The sequence below is a fragment of the Erinaceus europaeus genome, chromosome 17 (genome assembly GCF_950295315.1).
Source record: "Erinaceus europaeus chromosome 17, mEriEur2.1, whole genome shotgun sequence".
Lineage (NCBI taxonomy): Eukaryota > Metazoa > Chordata > Mammalia > Eulipotyphla > Erinaceidae > Erinaceus > Erinaceus europaeus.
In genome coordinates, this window is record NC_080178.1 from 28,723,805 (window position 1) to 28,743,864 (window position 20,060).

At 42.9% G+C, this 20,060-nt stretch overlaps 1 protein-coding gene across 3 annotated transcripts in view; it reads right to left on the bottom strand.

The window, feature by feature from the left end:
* Positions 1-3,430, bottom strand: part of HIPK3 (homeodomain interacting protein kinase 3) — an 81,510-nt gene extending 78,080 nt beyond the window's left edge. For 2 of the 3 annotated variants that reach the window (XM_060176629.1, XM_060176628.1), the window contains exon 1: positions 3,293-3,430. The gene's annotated coding sequence lies outside the window, so the exon portion shown is untranslated. Of the gene's footprint in view, positions 1-2,535; positions 2,895-3,292 lie in introns of those variants that run through there. The other variant, XM_007530092.3, reaches the window with a different exon arrangement.
* Between the last annotated feature and the right edge of the window lie 16,630 nt (positions 3,431-20,060).

The following is a 20,060-nucleotide window of genomic DNA, read 5'->3' on the forward strand; positions in this document are numbered from 1 at the left end:
TATGAGAACTTGTGTTCAATTCTGGACACTAAAAGAAAAAAAGTTGTAAAATAAAATTAAAACATTAGGGGGGGGGGGCAAAAAAATAGCTCATCAAGTAAGGTGCATACCTTGCCATGCAGGCAGTTGAGGTTCAAACCCAGCACCACATGGGAGATGTTATGGCACAAGGTAGGACTGGAAGAGTGGGTACTCAATCCCCAGTACATATGTACCAGAGTGACTCTCTGGTTCTCTAGCATTAATAAAAAATTAAAAAAGAGAAAGTATAACATGACAACAAGTAGTCCACATCATGAATGTGAAACACATTTTAGCAATGTAATTCAGCATTCCAAAGTATATGTTTTCCCTTTCCTTCCACATATATGCCTTCAGTGTTGATGTATCAAATATTTAAAACAAAAGCTGGTGGCCTGGCAAGTGCAGTAGATAAAGCACAGGCTCTCAAACATGAAATCCTGTGTTCATTTCCTGGAACCACATGTGCCAGAGTAATGTTCTGGTTTTCTCTCTCCTCTTCCCATTCCTTCTCTCACAACTGAAAAAATAAATCTTTAAAATAAGTAAGTAGACAAACAGAAACTTTACACATATGAAGCCCTAACTTTGGTTTCTAGGAACCAGAAAAGTCATGTGATGGTTTTTCTTTCGAAAGTTGCATGGTTTAGAGAAAAAAAAGGGGGGGGGCTTTCAATACCTTACATTTGTTGAAATATTTATGGATCTGTCATACTAGCTACAGAAACCTACCTCTAATTTTCACCTTATTTTATAGTACTTCCTGACAGAACATCCAAAAAAATTAAAGTAGTGTGATCTATAGCTTCTTTTCAGACATGTTTATATGAATTATCTCATAAAAAAACATCTGCTTTTATGTGACTCTTAAAACCCTATGCCCAGAAGCCAATGACTAGTTTATAAGCAAGATAATGACTAGTTCAGTGGAAAAGGTATTATGACAATAAACTAGGGCTGGCTCACCATGTTATGATTTGCTTGCCTAATATGTATGTTTAGCTACTGTAGTCAGCAATGTCCAAATATAAATTTGAAACACTTAATGGCTGGTTCTGTTCTACATTTCAAGCTCATCTTACTTCTTTAACTGAGAGTTTTAACCTAAGGTGCTTCTAAATGTTTTTAATATGAAATATGTTCCCTAGAGTAGAAAAAGAATCAAGAAGCTAAATGGCTACCCGTTTCCCAAAAGTATAAAACTGAACTGTCAAAAATGTTAACTATTTGGGAGTCGGACAGTAGCGTAGCAGGTTAAGCACAAGGACCTTCTTAAAGACCCGGGTTCGAGCACCCTGCTCCTCACCTGCGGGGGGGGGGGGGGGGGGGGCTGGGGGGGGTGGTGGCTTCACAGGCGGTGAAGCAGGTCTGCAGGTGTCTCTTTCTCTTCCCCTCTCTCTTCCTTTCTCTCTGTCCTATCCAACAATATCAATAACAATCATAACAACAATAATAAAACAAGGGCAACAAAAGGGAATAAATAAATATTCAAAAATCTCAACTATTTCAGTATATCTTAACACAAGCTAAAACAACTAAATTTCAAATTAAAACAAAAATAAGCTTCAAATAGGCATGAAGACTGTATTTGAGAAATCAACTGTAAACTTTATGAATACACTCACAGTCATACTGAGAAATACTCTGTTGGCTTTAAGGCTGGTCAGTTATATTTCAAGTACTACTGAGTAGCATGAAGGCACAATAAAACTACAGAAACTTTTTTTAAAGGTTAGTTATGTTTCGCTGACTTAAAAAAAATACTACGTTCAATCTTGACCTATCCAAGCCTTTTCATGGCTCATTTCAGGGCACCCACAAAAAAAAGCAGAATCTAGACTTATCAAACATATGGTGAGGCTAGCCTAGCTCAGTGAGAATGATGGATTACATTGTTTTTCCGTGAGAAAAAGGCGAACCCAACCTGCTCAGAACATTTAATTTGCCTCTGTGATTAGGGGGAAAAAACTGATCAAAAAAGAAAACCTTGAAGAGATTGTTAGTGTCCAGCAACAAAAGCTTTAAAATTAAAAAGCTTAAATACAATAGCTACAGACAAGAACCAGGTATCCGGAACAGAAATGATAATAATTCAGTCAATCTCTAAACTACGAGAAGGTTCACAACAGCACAAACACAGGCTGGTTTACCAGCTAACTTTTCTGGCCTTGTATCTGAGAGACAGACATCAAAGCTGACAATAACAGCAGCCCCTGAGCTTTTCCAGCAAATTAAACGATAATCTGGAGAAAGGAGGAAACAAAAAACAAAAACAAAATCGAAGAACAAAACCTGCTGCCCAGCGAAGCGCCTTATAATTAGAAGCAGTGAACCGACAGGTGGGAAAATAAATTGTAACCGGGCAGCAAGAGGTTGTTAAAACACGGCTCAAGGTCTGAGCGTGTTAAGACTCCCGGTTACAGAGCCAAGGTAATTTACACACACTTCCTTTAGCGCAATTCCTCCGGCAGAGATGAGACTGGGAAACGCCAGGCTACGCCGGGAACCACATACCATTTTAAAACACCGTCACCCTCCCGAGCAGAAAACAGACATTCTCCTCCCAAGTCTCTCCACGAGTTCTCCCCGCGCCGAGAAGGGAAGCGGGCGGCCGCCTCCGTAACGAGAGAAGCCGGCAACAGCCCCGCCGCGCGGCCGCCACGCCTTCCTCCCGCCACGGCGGGGGCCGCGGGGCGGCGGGTCACATTTCTCCTCCCCGACAATCACACGCACTCACGTCCCCGGGGCTGACACCCTCCAGGCCGGCCGCTCGGCGCCGCTAGTGACTTGGCCCCGAAGCCAAAGGACGCGGCCATCGGCCGGGGCGCTCCGGTTGCGCGTGTGCAAGCGCGCGTGTGTGTGGCTTCCCCTCAGTCAAAAGCCCCGAAGTCTCCGCAGCGACGGCCTAGGGCTGCGGTGGGGGCCGCGGCGCCGGGGGGGACTAAACAAAACTTCAGTTGCTGGGAAGAGCCGTTGCGCAACCCCGAGCAGGGGGAGGCCGGGGCTGCCCGGCCTGAGCGCCGCTTCCCGGAGGCTGCGCCACCGAGCGCGCAAAGCGCGCGCGGCCCTACGTCCGGCGGCCTCGGGCCTGGGAACAGCCGGGCCTCGACGGGCCGCCGCCACAGGCCGCCCGGGGGCGCGGGCGGCCCTGGGCATGGGGGCCGCGGGGGTCTTGCTCAGGGACCCGCGGGCTCCCAGGCCTCCAGACCGGAGGGGTCCCCCACCCTCAGCCTGGGCCTGGGTGGGGGCGCCCTTCGTCCCTCTCTCTTACCTTCCTAGAGGCCCGAGCTCTCCCCTCGCCGGGCGGCCGCAACCCTGAGCATGTCCGGAGTGGGGTGCGGGGCCGTGCCGGGGACAGGGAGCCAGGCGCTTCAGCAGGCGGCACCACCCAGCCCGGGCTCAGCCCCTCTCCGCGGCCGCTGCCATCTTGTCCTGGCGGCTAAGAGGAAACGGCGAGAAACCCTCCCCCGACCGCTGCTGCTGCTGCTCTGGCTGCTCTGGCTGCTGAGCGCCGGGCCCGTCTCCCTCATCTTCCCTCCCGGGGCCTCGGGGTGGGGACGGCTGGGTAGGCGACGGGTGGTGAGAGGCCGGCCAGCCGGCCTCCGATTGCTGGGGCCTACGGGCGGCGCAGGGAGCGGGGCCCGCGACGGTTGGAACCCATTCCTGACAGCCCAGCGGAGAGAGGAGGGAGGGAGCCGGCCGGGAGACGCGGCGACGGCGGGGCCAGCGGCTCGGTGTCCTCAGGTCGCCGCTCAGCCAGCAGTCGTCACGGTGGCAGCTGCCGCCGGCCGCCCCAGTCTCGGGGCCCCTCCTCTGCGCCCGCCGGCCTCGGCCGCCGCCTCCGCAGCGCCACCGCCCGCCCGGCCGCGCAGCGCGCCGAGCCCGGGCGGCCCCGCTGGGCTCAGGGCTCCAAGGCTCCACGAAGCCCCTCCCCGGGGCCCGCCCGGCCGGCCGCGCCCTAGTAGCTCTGTGCCACCCTAGCGGCCAGCGAGGATCCGACCTCCCAGCTCCCTCGCCTCTTTCCCGGTGTTCAGAGAGAATCCGTCAGGGTGCCCCTGCTCTTCTGAGCCTCACTGTAAGCACACTCCGCCAAAAACCGTCTTTTAGAAAGAGATTTTTTTTAAGGATTGAAAGGAGGAAGCATGGTTTTATAGGCTTTTGAGGATTCCAAAATTATCAGTTCCCTTTCTACTCCACTTAGGATGTTGTTTTTTTTTTTTTGCAGGAATTTTTAAAGGGTCCAAATCTAAGAAATATCCAGTGAACTTCAGTCTAAAATAGATTCTTTCTCATTCCCCCCCCCCAAAAAAAGTCAACGAATTGCACGTTCAGATTAAAGAGTTGGAAAAAGGGCTCTCTGGGAATTTTTCCAAGAGCTTCCTTCCCCAAAATCCACACTGTGAAGTTCACTTACCTCTGTGTCGACAATTCTCCATCAAGTCAGTTCTTCTCCCAGAGATTAGTTACCTTCCTCCTAGAAACTAAGAAATCAACAGAATGGCCCAGCCCATCTCAAACGACAATCATAGAACCATAGAATTTTAGAGATGAAAGAATCTTAGAGATCCTAGGTCCAAACTCCTACCTAAGCAAAGATAAGAGTTGAAAGAAGGTCAAATCCCCCGACCGCAGTTATACAGCAAATTCCTGGCCTGCTATCTATCTCTTGTCTCTCCCCCCTAGAAAACTGACATTTTATTTTTGATGATTCACTTAATTTTTTGTTTGTTTGTTTTGGTTTTTGTTTTGTTACCAGAGCACTGCTCAGCTCTGGCTTATAGTGGTGCAAGGAATTGAACTTGGGACTTTGGAGCCTCAGGCATGAGAGTCTCTTTGCATAACCATTATGCTATCTACCCCTGCCCATTCACTTAATTTTTTTAAGTACTTGTTTTCTCTGGGTTTTTATTTGTTTGCTTGTTTGTTTGTTTTGAATACTTTAGCCTTTGGAAAATAGTTTTCTCTGTTCTCTTCATAATCTTCACTAGAAGGATTGAGTTTTCCACTTGTGTATATTTATCCCCAGACATTTTCTATTGCAGCAACTGGGGTAGGGCAAAAGGACAAAAGGAGTGGCAAGTTGCAGAACATTTAATACTACATATGCTTCCCCTGCTGCTTTTCAAAGTAGAAGACTATTTGCAGAATGACTTTAAAAAGAGAAAGATAAAAAAAAAAAAGTGAGACAGAAAGATGCCTTGAGGCTGTTGGAAATAACATTTTTGAATAACAGTTGTTTCCTTCAGATTAGAGAGGATAACCATTTGAAAAGACTTCCAAAATAGAAAAGCAAAACAATAACTGTCTCTCAGATAGTAGCATATTAGCCCTTCCTTTTTACTTAGTATTTAGCTACTTTTGATATTTTTAAAAGCAATCAGGGCAGAGGGTAGATAGCACAGTGGTTATGCAAACAGGCTCTCATGCCTGAGACTCCAATGTCCCAGGTTCAATCCCCCACACCACCATAAGCCAGAACCTGAACAGTGTTCTGGTAAGAAAAAAAAGAATGTAAACCACCTTAAAAAAAAAAAAAAGTAATCATTAAAAGAACCTACAAAGGGGGTGGGGGGAGAAGCAGCATAATGGTTATGCAAACAGACTCTCATGCCTGAGGCTCCTAAACCCCAGGTTCAATCCCCCACACCACCATAAACCAGAGATGAGCAGTGCTTTGCTGTTTCTCTGTGTGTGTGTGTGTGTGTGTCTCTGCATCTCTCTCAAAAAAAAAAAATTAAATTAAATTTTTAAAAAAGAACCTAAAAAGGACATAATCATTATTCAAAAGCAAAAAATTACAAGAGGAAAGTTTATCAGTGAACAAAAAAATATATATATTCCTCTAGAATCTTGTAGCTGGGGGGAATAGTTTAACTGATAGAACTTTGGACTTTGATGCCTGAGGTTCCTGGTTCAATCCCTGGAGCCACATGTACCAGAGTGATGCTCTGGCTTGTCTCTCCTCTCTGTCTCATGTGAATTTCTCTGTTTCTCACATGTAATAAAAATTTTTAAATAATAAATAAGGGCAGAAGGTAGATAGCATAATGGTTTTGCAAAGAGATACTCATGCCTGAGGCTTCAGAGTCCCAGGTTCAAGCCTCAGCACCACCATAAACCAGAGTTGAACAGTGCTCTGGTAAAAAAAAAAAAAAAAAAAAAGGAGAGAGAGAGAATAAGCTCTGCTGGTATAGTTAAAATTAATTTGACTTAAAAATAAATAAAACTTCAAGTATTTGAATGTTTGCAAAACATGCATCCAGGTTTACTCTAATGAAAGACTTACATTCTCCTTAATTTGAGCTCTTGCTCCACTTACAAAGCCGGAAATGGGGAGGATTTTTTCCTCCTTCCTATCTCTGGTTTCAGAATTCCTAGGAAGAAACTGTCCTGTGTCAGATATTTTTATCTCTTATTATTGTCTCTGGGACTTCAGTGCTCTCGATCAACTTTTTCAGATTGAAAGAGAGAGAGAGGGGTTGAGGGAGAGACATACCAATTAAGCTTCCTTCAGTGTGGTAGGGGCCAGGTTTGAACCTAGGTCTTGGGTAGAGCGTAACAACCTCCATCCCAGGTAAACTATGTTGCTGACTTTTTTTTTTTTAAACATTGCACTGTCAGTGCCTAACACAGCAAGAGACTCATAGTAAATACTTAGTAAAAGTTGTGAAATAACCAAGACATACCAGTCAGCATTCTTTTCCATTTTATATACCTAACTTTAACTTTTTTTCTGGGAGGAATTAAACCATTTTAGCAAGGAAGGGTGTTACCATGCATCAGGCTGGAAGGATGGGATTAAAGGTCCTTCGCCCAGCCAGAATCTCCACATCTTCACAGTAGAAAGTAGAAAGGGGGCTTTGTAAGTGGTGAAGCAGTGTTGCAGGTGTCTCTCTGTCTCTTTCCCTCTCAATCACCCCTCCCCTCTTGATTTCTGACTGTCTCTATCCAATAAGTAAAAAAGATTTAAAAAAAAAGTAAAAATAGTGGTCTGGGAGGTGGCACAGTGGAGAAAGCATTGGGCTCTCAAGCATGGGGTCCTGAGTTCAATCCCTGGCAGCACATGTACCAAAATGATGTCTGGTTCCTTCTCTTTCTCCTCCTATCTAATAAATGAATTCTTTAAAAAAAAAATTAAAAATAAAAAAGAAAGTAGAAAGAGGTAGATAACATAATGATTATGCAAGGAAACTTTAAAAAAAATATTTATTTTTCCTTTTGTTACCCTTGCTTATTTTTTAATTGTTGTTATTGTTGTTATTGATGTCATCATTATTAGATAGGACAGAGAGAAATAGAGAGAGAAGGGGAAGCCAGAGAGCAGAGAGGGGGAAAGAAAGACACCTGCAGACCTGCTTTACCGCCTGTGAAGTGACGCCCCTGCAGGTGGGGAGGTGGGAGCTGGAATCTGGATCCTTAGGCCAGTCCTTGTGTTTCATGCCACTTGCACTTAACCCACTGAAATACTGCCTGACTCCCACAAGGAAACTTTCATGCCTGAGGCCCCAAAGTCCCAGGTTCAATCACCTGCACTACCATAAACCAGAGCTGAGCAGTGCTCTGGTTTAAAAAAAAAAAAAAGGGGAGTCAGCGGTAGTACAGTACAAAGCACAAGGACCAGCCTAAGGATCCTGATTCTAGCCCCCAGCTCCCCACCTGCAGGGAGGTCACTTCACAGGTGGTGAAGCAGGTCTGCAGGTATCTATCTTTCCCCCTTTCTGCCTTCCCCTCCTCTCTCCATATCTCTCTGTCCTATCCAACAATGATGACATCAATAACAATTACAACTACAACAATAAAACAACAAGGGCAACAATAAAGGAAATAAATTTTTTAATAAAAAAGTAGAAATGCTAATGTAATCTCTTTAACATCTCCAATTTGAACAACATACAGATACTTTTTCAAGTGATGAATTTTATGAAACCTTTAAGGGGGGGCTGGGGGTTGGGAAGATAGCATAATGGTTAAGCAAAAGGTGTTTATACCTGAGACTCTAAGATCTTAGGTTCAACACCACCATGAACCAGAGCCCGAGGCTTTCTCTGTATCTTTTTCTCTGTCTATTTACTTAATAATAAAATATTTTAATGGGGCATTTTTCAGTACCAAATTCTCTCCCTCATTTCTAAATTATCTTTTTAAAATGTAGAACAGACCAGCAAAATAGCTCACCTGGACTGTGTGCTTGCTTCGTCATGGATGTTAGCCTGGCCCCCACCAGACTGGAGGAACCTTTGGTGCTTATGTGATGTCTTTCCCTTTCTACTTCTGTCTCTGAAAAAGTTGGCTCAAAACTATAAAGGCAAAAAAAATAAATAAAAATTTAAAATAAAAAGTGGGTGGGGTAAGGTGGGGGTGGGGAGGGGCAGGTGGTGGTGATTTTATTAAACACAAGGTTACAGTGAGCAAGAACCCAGGTACAAGCTCCTGATCCCCACCTAAAGGGGAAAAGCCTCACAAGAAGTAAAGCAGGACTGCAGGTCTCTTTCCCTCTCTACCTCCCCCCCTTCTTAATTTCCCTCTGCCACTATCAAATAATGAATAAATAAGCAGAGATTACAAGAAAAGTTAATTTTGCATAAAAAGCCAAATGAAGGGAAAAAAAGCAAAATGGGGGTCGGAGCAGTGGGGAAGGGCAGGAGGTGGCTTAACAGGAGAGGGAGCATATTACCAGGTACAAGGACCTACGTTGGAGTCCCAGAGCACAACATGGGAGCTCCTGACAGAGGGAAAGTTCACAATGCATAGAGTTGTGCTGTGGTGTCGGTCTGTCTGGACCTACCTATCTTCCTATTTATCTACCAACCTACGTCTGTCTTTAACCCTCTATATAGAGGAAAGAAGAAAAAATGGTACCAGTGAAGTCATACATACAGTCCCAGTGATAACCCTGGTGGCAAAAATAATTGTAAACTAAACAAATCTTATTGAAACAAACAAAAACAACAGCAAAAAGCTATTGCTCACCTAGATAATGTGTCTGTTTTCCCATGTGTGTAACCAATGTTCAAGTTCAAGTCCATATTGCAGTGGAGGAAGCTTTACTGTTGTAGTATCTTTTGCTTTCTCTGTCTTTATCTGAAAAAGCCAACCTGGAACAGTGAAGTACTGGAAATTATATACAAAACAATGTGCTATATTTTAAGCAGGTAGTTTTACAGGATGGTAGTCTATGAGTTTATAAGGATCTAGAAAGTTAACTGTTACACAATTATAAATATTATTAATAATAAGAGACATAGGAAGAGGTAGATAGCATAATGGTTATACTAAGAGACACTCATGCCTGAGGCTTCAAACTCCTAGGTTTAATCCTTTGTGCTACCATAAAGCTGAGCTAAGCAGTACTCAGGTGAAGAAAAAGAAAAAAGACCACCAAGCTAGAGAACCTGGAAGAAATGAATGATTTCCTAGATACCTACCAACTTCCAAAACTAAGTAAAGAGGAAGTGGATAACATGAACAGGCCCATCACAGCTAATGAAATTGAAACAGTTATCAAAAATCTTCCCAAAAATAAAAGTCCTGGACCAGATGGTTTTAAAAATGAATTCTACAAAACCTTCAAAGAAGAACTAATATCTCTACTTTTAAAAGTCTTCCAGAAGATTGAAGACACTGGAATACTCCCTGCCAGCTTCTATGAAGCCAACATCACCCTGATACCAAAAGCAGATAGGGACACAACCAAAAAAGAAAATTACAGACCAATATCTCTGATGAACATAGATGCGAAAATACTGAACAAAATTCTAGCCAACCGGATACAGCAGTATATCAAAAAGATTGTTCATCATGACCAAGTGGGGTTTATCCCAGACATGCAAGGTTGGTTTAATATACATAAATCAATCATTGTGATCCACCACATCAACAAAAGCAAGACCAAAAACCACATGGTCATATCAATAGATGCAGAGAAAGCCTTTGACAAAATACAACATCCCTTTATGATCAAAACACTACAAAAAATGGGAATAGATGGAAAATTCCTGAAGATAGTGGAGTCTATATATAGCAAACCTACAGCCAACATCATACTCAATGGTGAAAAACTGGAAGCATTTCCACTCAGATCAGGTACTAGACAGGGCTGCCCACTATCACCATTACTATTCAACATAGTGTTGGAAGTTCTTGCCATAGCAATCAGGCAAGAGCAAGGAATTAAAGGGATACAGATTGGAAGAGAAGAAGTCAAACTCTCCTTATTTGCAGATGACATGATAGTATACATGGAAAAAACCTAAGGAATCCAGCAAGAAGCTTTTGGAAATCATCAGGCAATACAGTAATGTGTCAGGCTATAAAATTAACATTCAAAAGTCAGTGGCATTCCTCTATGCAAACACTAAGTTAGAAGAAATTGAAATACAGAAATCAGTTCCTTTTTCTATAGCAACAAAAACAATAAAATATCTAGGAATAAACCTAACCAAAGAAGTGAAAGACTTGTATACTGAAAATTATGAGTCACTACTCAAAGAAATTGAAAAAGACACAAAGAAGTGGAAAGATATTCCATGTTCATGGGTTGAAAGAATTAACATCATCAAAATGAATATATTACCCAGAGCCATCTACAAATTTAATGCTATCCCCATCAAGATCCCAAGCACATTTTTTAGGAGAATAGAAAAAATGCTACAAATGTTTATCTGGAACCAGAAAAGACCTAGAATTGCCAAAACAATCTTGAGAAAAAAGAACAGAACTGGAGGCATCACACTCCCAGATCTCAAACTGTATTATAGGGCCATTGTCATCAAAACTGCTTGGTACTGGAACATGAACAGACACACTGACCAGTGGAATAGAACTGAGAGCCCAGAAATGAGGCCCCACACGTATGGACATCTAATCTTTGACAAAGGGGCCCAGACTATTATATGGGGGAAGCAGAGTCTCTTCAACAAATGGTGTTGGAAACAATGGGTTGAAACATGCAGAAGACTGAAACTGAATTACTGTATTTCACCAAATACAAAAGTAAATTCCAAGTGGATCAAGGACTTGGGTGTTAGACCAGAAACTATCAGATACTTAGAGGAAAATATTGGCAGAACTTTTTTCCGCATAAATTTTAAAGACATTTTCAATGAAACGAATCCAATTACAAGGAAGACTAAGGCAAGTATAAACCTATGGGACTACATCAAATTAAAAAGCTTCTTCACAGCAAAAGAAACCACTACCCAAACCAAGAGACCCCTCACAGAATGGGAGAAGATCTTTACATGCCATACATCAGATAAGAGTTTAATAACCAACATATATAAAGAGCTTGCCAGACTCAACAACAAGACAACAAATAACCCCATCCAAAAATGGGGGGAGGACTTGGACAGAATATTCACCACAGAAGAGATCCAAAAGGCTGAGAAACACATGAAAAAATGCTCCAAGTCTCTGATTGTCAGAGAAATGCAAATCAAGACAACAATGAGATATCACTTCACTCCTGTGAGAATGTCACACATCAGAAAAGGTAACAGCAGAAAATGCTGAAGAGGGTGTGGGGTCAAAGGAACCCTCCTGCACTGCTACTGCTGGTGGGAATGTCAATTGGTCCAACCTCTGTGGAGAACAGTCTGGAGAACTCTCAGAAGGCTAGAAATGGATCTACCCTATGACCCTGCAATTCCCCTCCTGGGGATATATCCTAAGGAACCCAACACATCCATCCAAAAAGATCTGTGTACACATATGTTCTTGGCAGCACAATTTGTAATAGCCAAAACCTGGAAGCAACCCAGGTGTCCAACAACAGATGAGTGGCTGAGCAAGTTGTGGTATATATACACAATGGAATACTACTCAGCTGTAAAAAATGGTGACTTCACCGTTTTCAGCCGATCTTGGATGGACCTTGAAAAAATCATGTTGAGTGAAATAAGTCAGAAACAGAAGGATAAATATGGGATGATCTCATTCTCAGGCCGAAGTTGAAAAACAAGATCAGAAAAGAAAACACAAGTAGAACCTGAAATGGAATTGGAGTATTACACCAAAGTAAAAGACTCTGGGGTGGGTGGGTGGGTGGGGAGAATACAGGTCCATGAAAGATGATGAATAACATAGTGTGGGTTGTATTGTTAAATGGGAATCTGGGGAATGTTATGCATGTACAAACTATTGTATTTACTGTTGAATGTAAAACATTAATTCCCCCCAAAAAATAAAAATAAAATAAAATAAAAAAATAATAATAAAAACATACAAACAGGACAGGGGTAGACAGCATAATGGTTATGCAAGGAGACTTTCATGCCTGAGGCTCTGAAGTCCCAGGTTCAGTCCCCTGCACCACCAAAAGCCAGAGCTGATCAGTGCTCTGGTAAAAAAAAAAAAAAAAAGAGAGAGAGAGAGAGACAGAGAGAGACTGCAATTAAAAAAACAAAACACAACGCAATGATTGCCACCTCAACATGCTTCACTTCAGACTGTGTCCAGAGACTTCACGTGTGGAATGACAACCCTTCAGCTTCATTACTCGGGTAAGACCTTTCCTTTCATAGTATACTCTAATTCCATCTCAGGTGGTTCACTTTCTAACAAAGTCCCAAAACCTAGATATACACCAGTTTCTGTGTGAGAGAGCATATGCTCACACGTATCCATAAACTACTGCAAAATATATACCTGAAATCAGAAGTACACTAGAGTTTGCAGTGAGTATCCCCCTAACACTTCCTCCCGCTATTCCAAGCTTTGGGTCCATGATTGCTCAACAATTTGTTTGGCTTTGTATGTTGACTCTCTTTTCAGTCACCAGGTTCCAGATGTCATCAGGATGCCGGCCAGGCTTCCCTGGACTGAAGACCCCACCAATATGTCCTGGAGCAACGCTTCCCCAGAGACCCACCCTACTAGGGAAAGAGAGAGGCAGACTGGGAGTATGGACCGACCAGTCAATGCCCATGTTCAGGGACCAACCAGTCAACGCCCATGTTCAGCGGAGAAGCAATTACAGAAGCCAGACCTTCCACCTTCTACCACCCACAATAACCCTGGGTCCATACTCCCAGAGGGATAGAGAGTGGGAAAGCTATCAGGGGAGGGGGTGGGATATGGAGACTGGGTGGTGGGAATTGTGTGGAGTTGTACCCCTCCTACCCTATGGTTTTGTTAATTTATCCTTTCTTAAATAAAAAAAATTTTAAAAAAAGAAGAAAAAAGAGAGAAAGAATCATGCTGTGAGAGGGTAGAAAGAAGATTTAGTCAAATGGAAATATGAGGAAGTCATTTAAAAAGGAAGAAAGAAAAATTAAAAAAAAAAAGTGGAACCCCACACCTATGGACATCTAATCTTTGATAAGGGGGCCCAAAGTATTAAATGGAAGAAGGAGACTCTCTTCAATAAATGGTGCTGGGAAAACTGGGTTGAAACATGCAGAAGAATGAAACTGAACCACTTTATCTCACCAGAAACAAAAATCAACTCCAAATGGATTAAAGACCTGTATGTTAGACCAGAATAAATCAAATACTTAGAGGAAAACATTGGTAAACACTTTCCCACCTAAACCTCAAGGACATCTTTGATGAAACAAACCCAAATGCAAGGAAGACTAAAGCAGAAACAAACAAATGGGACTATATTAAATTGAAAAGCTTCTGCACAGCCAAAGAAACTATCACACAAACAAAGAGACCCCTCACAGAATGGGAGAAGATCTGCACATGACATACATCAAACAAGAAACTAATCACCAAAATATACAAAGAGCTCAGCAGACTTAGCACCAAAAAAGCAAATGACCCCATCCATAAATGGGCAGAGGATATGAACAAAACATTCACTCCAGAGGAGATCCAAAAGGCTAACAAACATATGAAAAACTGCTCCAGGTCACTGATTATCAGAGAAATGCAAATAAAAACAACATTGAGATACCACCTCACTCCTATGAGAATGGCATACATCAAAAAGGACAGCAACAACAAGTGTTGGAGAGGCTGTGGGGACAGAGGAACCCTTCTGCACTGCTGGTGGGAATGTAAATTGGTCCAGCCTCTGTGGAGAGCAGTCTGGAGAACTCTCACAAGGCTAGACATGGACCTTCCATATGATCCAGTAATTCCTGTCCTGGGGATCTACCCCAAGGACTCCATAACACCCAACCAAAAAGAGGTGTGTACTCCTATGTTCATAGCAGCATAATTCATAATAGCTAAAACCTGAAAGCAACCCAGGTGCCCAACAACAGATGAGTGGCTGAGAAAGCTGTGGTCTATATACACAATGGAATACTATACAGCTACTAAGAACAATGAACTCAACTTCTCTGATCCATCTTGGTCAGAGCTAGAAGGAATTATGTTAAGTGAGCTAAGTCAGAAAGATAAAGATGAGTATGGGGTGATCCCACTCAACAGAAGTTGAGAAAGGGGAGTCAGGCGGTAGCGCAGCGGGTTAAGAGCAGGTGGCGCAAAGCATAAGGACCGGAGGAAGGATCCCGGTTTGAGCCCCTGGCTCCCTACCTGCAGGGGAGTCGCTTCACAGGCGGTGAAGCAGGTCTGCAGGTGTCTGTCTTTCACTCCCCCTCTCTGTCTTCCCCTCCTCTCTCCATTTCTCTCTGTCCTATCCAACAACGATGACATCAATAATAACTACAACAATAAAACAACAAGGACAACAAAAGGGAATAAATAAATAAATATAAAAATTTTTTAAAAAAAGTTGAGAAAGAAGATCAGAAAGGGAAACTAAAAGCAGGATCTGACTAAATTGAAAGTAGGGCACCAAAGTAAAAAACCCTGTGGTGAGGGGGAGGATGGACATGCGGCTTCCTGGGCAGGCGGGAGGGGGAGGGGGGGTGGGGGTGGGTAGGATGGGACACAATCTTTTGGTGATGGGAATGGTGTTTATGTACACATCTATTAAATTGTAGTCATATAAATCACTATTTAATTAATATGAGAGGGGGAAAATTGATTGTATGTCTAACAAAGGGACTTTTCAAAGTTAACCCAATTACCAAATAATGTGATGTTAACAATTAGTATCCATTGTCTTCTTGAACCCTAAGACAGCAGGAACCTCACATTTCCACTATAGAGCCTAAACTTCCCCCAGTCCTGGGACCCTAGGGTAGGGCCCACTTTCCCACATGCTTCTCCCAATTCTTATCAAATAATATTGCATCCGCTGATTGCAACCTAATCAACACAACAAGTGCCATCCCAGCATGCTTCACTACAGACTGTGTCCAGAGACTTCAGGTGTGGAATGACAACCCTTCAGCTTCATCACTCGGGTGAGACCTTTCCTTTCATAGTATTCTCTAACTCCATCCCAGGTGGATCACTTCCTAACAAAGTCCCAAAACCTAGATATAGACCAGGTTCCAGGAGATAGAGCATATGTCCACACGTATCCATAAACCAGGGCAAATATATACCTGAAAGCAGTAGTACACTAGAGTTTGTAATGAGTACCCCCTAACACTTTATCTCCACTATTCCATCCTTTGGGTCCATGATTCTTCAGCAATTTGTTTGGCTTTGTATGTTAACTGTCTTTTCAGCCCCCAGGTTCCAGATGCCACCAGGATGCCGACCAGGCTTCCCTGGACTAAAGACCCCACCAATGTGTCCTGGAGCTCCGCTTCCCCAGAGACCCATCCTACTAGGGAAAGAGAGAGGCAGACTAGGAGTATGGGTCGACCAGTCAATGCCCATGTTCAGTGGGGAAGCAGTTACAGAAGCCAGACCTTCCACCTCCATGCTCCCAGAGGGATAGAGAATGGGAAAGCTAGTGGGGAGGGGATGGGATATAGAGATGGGTGGCAGGAATTGTGTGGAGCTGTAACCCCCCATCCTATGATTTTGTTAATGTCTCCTTTCTTAAATAAATAAAACTTGGTTCCAGAAAGTCCAGCAGTAGCGCAGCGGGTTAAGCGCATGTGACGCAAAGCGCAAGGACCAGCATAAGGATCCCGGTCCCAGCCCCCGGCTCCCCACCTGCAGGGAGGTTGCTTCACAGGTGGTGAAGCAGGTCTGCAGGTGTCTATCTTTCTCTCCCCCTCTGTCTTCCCCTCCTCTCTCCATTTCTCTCTGTCCTATCCAACGTCGACATCAATAACAACAACAATAAAACAACAAGGGCAACAAAAAGGAATAAATAAAATAATGAAAAGTGCAAAATGAAAAGGATTTCAAGATGGTGCAAAATGAAAAGGATTTCAAGATGGTGACAGCACAAAGTATCAGGTCAATTACAGACCTTTGATGCATGAGACAATGTGCAAGGTTGGATGACAGTGAATGCAAGTGAATGAGTAAATGAAAATTGAGATATCAATCTCAATGGATTAGCCAGAACAAAGCGAACACTTGAAGCAGAAGAAAAGACATATGTAAAATCCACATCGAAAGAGAGATTTTGAGAAACTGTAAAACACTACCATACCACCTCACCCCACCCTTCCCCAGGCCCAGAAGTTAAATTAGGTCCTAAAGCCAGGAATTTTTGTCTGTTTATTGGCTACTCCATCCCCAGGTTACCACGGATATATAAAATATAACTTGATAAATACAAAATGAAGGAATGAAAATTCTGAGTAAGTAGCAAGTAGTCACAATTATTTTAGATCAGCCAAGACTCCACCCCATTCTTTCTCTCTTTGGTTTTTCTCCCAACCCTTATGCCTATAATTACTCTGTACAAAGGTGAGACCTCCATGTACTTACTTCCTTACTAGTCTTCACCACTGCTGTTGTTCCTCAGTGTACTCCATAGAGAAGACAATCTGAAGATAAGGCACTCCACAGACTCCAGTGATTTAGCCAGTGATACTAAGACTTCTCCAAAGGAAAACCTTACAACTTGATCACAAAGCCTGAGTCATCAAGTTACCCTTCCTTGAGGAAAATAGGGTTTTTGTTTTCCTCCAGAGCCTAGGTATTGTTTTCCTGACATTGGGTGAAGGAGAGGATCTAGTCAACCAAAAAGAGGTCTGTCTCCTCTCACCCTAGAGGTCCTGAAATCCGTATGCAAATAATTTACCCACTCCCTAGAGATCAACTTTGAATACCTAGGCCTCAAGGAGGGGCAACTGAAAAGGGAAAAAAAAAAAAACATCCAGGAATGTCTCAATCCTATCTGTATTTGCATAGCTAAAAGGCTATCATCTCACATACTGTAACTTTTTTTTTTTAATTTTTATTTTATTTTATTTTTGAGAGAGATGCAGACAGAGAGAGACACAGAGAGAAACACCAGAGCACTGCTCAGCTTTGGCTTATGGTGGTATGGAGGATTGAACCTGGGACTTTGGAGCCTCAGGCATGAGAGTCTCTTTGCATAACCATTATGCTATCTCTCCTACCCTCACATACTGTAACTCTTTGATGAAATACGAAGTCCTGTTACCCTTCCTTAAAAAAAAATTGTCCACTAAATTAATGCAGATGAAAATCATGTCATCAATCTAGAAGTTCACAAATATTGACCTGGGAGTTTGGTATCAGCAATCTCATCTAGTAAAATTTATCCTTGAAAAATCATCCAGGGCTGAGGAGACAGCATAATGGTTCTGCAAAAGTCTTTTAGCCTGAGGCTCTGAGGTCCTAGGTTCAGTCCCCAGCACCACAATAAGCCAGAATTGAGCAGTATTCTGGTCTTTTCCTCTCTCCCCCTCCCCCACATCTTTTCCTCTTTATCTACTCTTTTTTAAAATATTTTATTTTGTTACTTTTTAATATTTATTTATTCCTTTTTGTTGCCCTTGTTGTTTTATTGTTGTAGTTATTAATGTCGTTGTTGGATAGGACAGAGAGAAATGGAGAGAGGAGGGGAAGACAGAGAGGGGGAGAGAAAGATAGACACCTGCAGACCTGCTTCACCACCTGTGAAGCAACCCCCCTGCAGGTGGGGAGCAGGGCTCGGCTCGAACCGGGATCCTAATGCAGGTCCTTGCACTTTGCACCACCTGGATGTGCTTAACCTGCTGTGCTACTGTCCGACTCCCTATTTATTTTATTTTTGAGAGAGAAAGAGGGACACCAGAGCACTGTACAGCTCTGGCTTATTGTGGTGCAGGAGATTGAACCTGGTACTTTGGAGCCTAAGGCATGATAATATCTTTGCATAACCACTATGCTATCTACTCCCATCCTACTCTTTCTAATTAAAATAAAATAAATAAATATTAAAAAGCACAAAAAAAAAGAAAAAAAGTTTAAAAAAAAAAAAAAAGAAAAAGAAAAGAAAAATCATCCAAAATAGGACTGAGAAGATAGCATGATGGTTTGGCAAAAGACTTTCATGCTTGAGGCTCTGAAGTCCCAGGTTCAGTTCCCAACATCACCATAAATTAGAGCTGATCATTGCTCTGGTCTCACCCTCTCTATATATCATTCTCATTTTTAAAAATATTTTTAAAATATATATTGTCTCCAGGATTATCATTGGGGCTCTGTGCCCACACTACAAATCCACTGCTCCTGGTGGCCACTTTTTCCATCTTTATTTGGCAGGACAGAGAGAAATTGAAAGAGGAGGAGAAGACAAAAAGGGGTGAGAAAGACACCTGCAGACCTGCTTCACCACTTGTGAAGCAAACCCCCTGCAGGTGGGGACCCGGGGGCTTGAATGGGGATCCTTACGCCGGTCCTTGAGCTTCATACTATGTGTGCTTAATCTGCTGCACTACCACTCGACCCTCTAGCCTTCTTATTTTGTTCATGACATTTCCCTGCATACAAATCTTCAAACTGTTTCACCTACTATAGATGACTAGTAACTCAAGGATAACTATTATTGTTTTCATTTTACAGATTAGGGAACTGAATAAAACACTTCTGTCCAAAGTCATGTACTAAAAGATAGAGCTGAATTTGTACCCCAACTACCTGACCGTAACCACCTATCCCAAATGAAAGATTTTTTTCAACTAAATTTAAAAATACTGAAGGGGGCGGCGCGGGAGGTGGTGCACCTGGTTAAAGTGCACATATTACCAAGCAAAAGGACACAGGCCCAAACCCCTACTTCACCCCCTCACCCCCAACCCCCTACCCCTGTGCAGGGGGATCACTCCACAAGTGAACAAGCTGGTCTGCAGGTATCTATCTCTCTACCCTCCCTATTTCCCCATTCTCTTTCAATTTCTCTCTGTCTTATATAGTAAAAATTAGAAAGAAGGAAAAAAAAAAAAAAGATGGACACCGGGAGCAGTGGATTCACAGTGCCGGCACCCAGCTCTGGAAATAACCCTGGTAGCAGAAAAAAAAAAAAAAAAAAACCAGAAACAAAACAAACAAAACCGTTGAGGGGCCTGGTGGTGACACATCTGGTTAAGGGCAAACACTATCATATGCAATGACCTGGGTTCAAATCTCTTGTAGGAGGAAAGTTTCACAAGTGATAAAACAGTGCCACAGGTGTCTCTGTATTTCTTTCCTTCTCTCTCCCCTTACCTCTGTCCTATCAATAAAAGTAAAATTAAAAATACTTGAAAATGTTTTTGAAGATTTTATTTGTTCATGAAAAGATAGGAGAGAGACGGGGGAAGAAAGAAAGAAAGAAAGAAAGAAAGAAAGAAAGAAAGAAAAAATATCACTCTGTACATGTGATCAAGCTACAACTTCAGGTTTGAGAACCCAATGGTTTATCCACTGCGTCACCTCCCAGGCCACACTTGAAAATGTTTTTGTGGGAGTCGGGCAGTTGAGTAGTGGGTTAAGTGCAGGTTGGCGCAAAGCTCAAGGACGAGTGTAAGGATCCCGGTTTGATAGGGGAGTCGCTTCACAAGCGGTAAAGCAGGTTTACAGATGTCTTTCTCTCCCCCTCTGTCTTCCCCTTCTCTCTCCATTTTTCTCTGTCCTATCCAACAACAATGACATCAATAACAACAATAATAACTACAACAATAAAACATGGGCAATAAAAAAGGGAATAAATAAATATTAAAAAGTTAAAAAAAAAAAAAAGAGGGGAGTGTGGCAGTGGCGCAGCAGGTTAAGCTCAGCGGGTTAAGCTCAGCGGGTTAAGCGCAGGTGGCGCAAAGCGCAAGGACCAGCATAAAGAT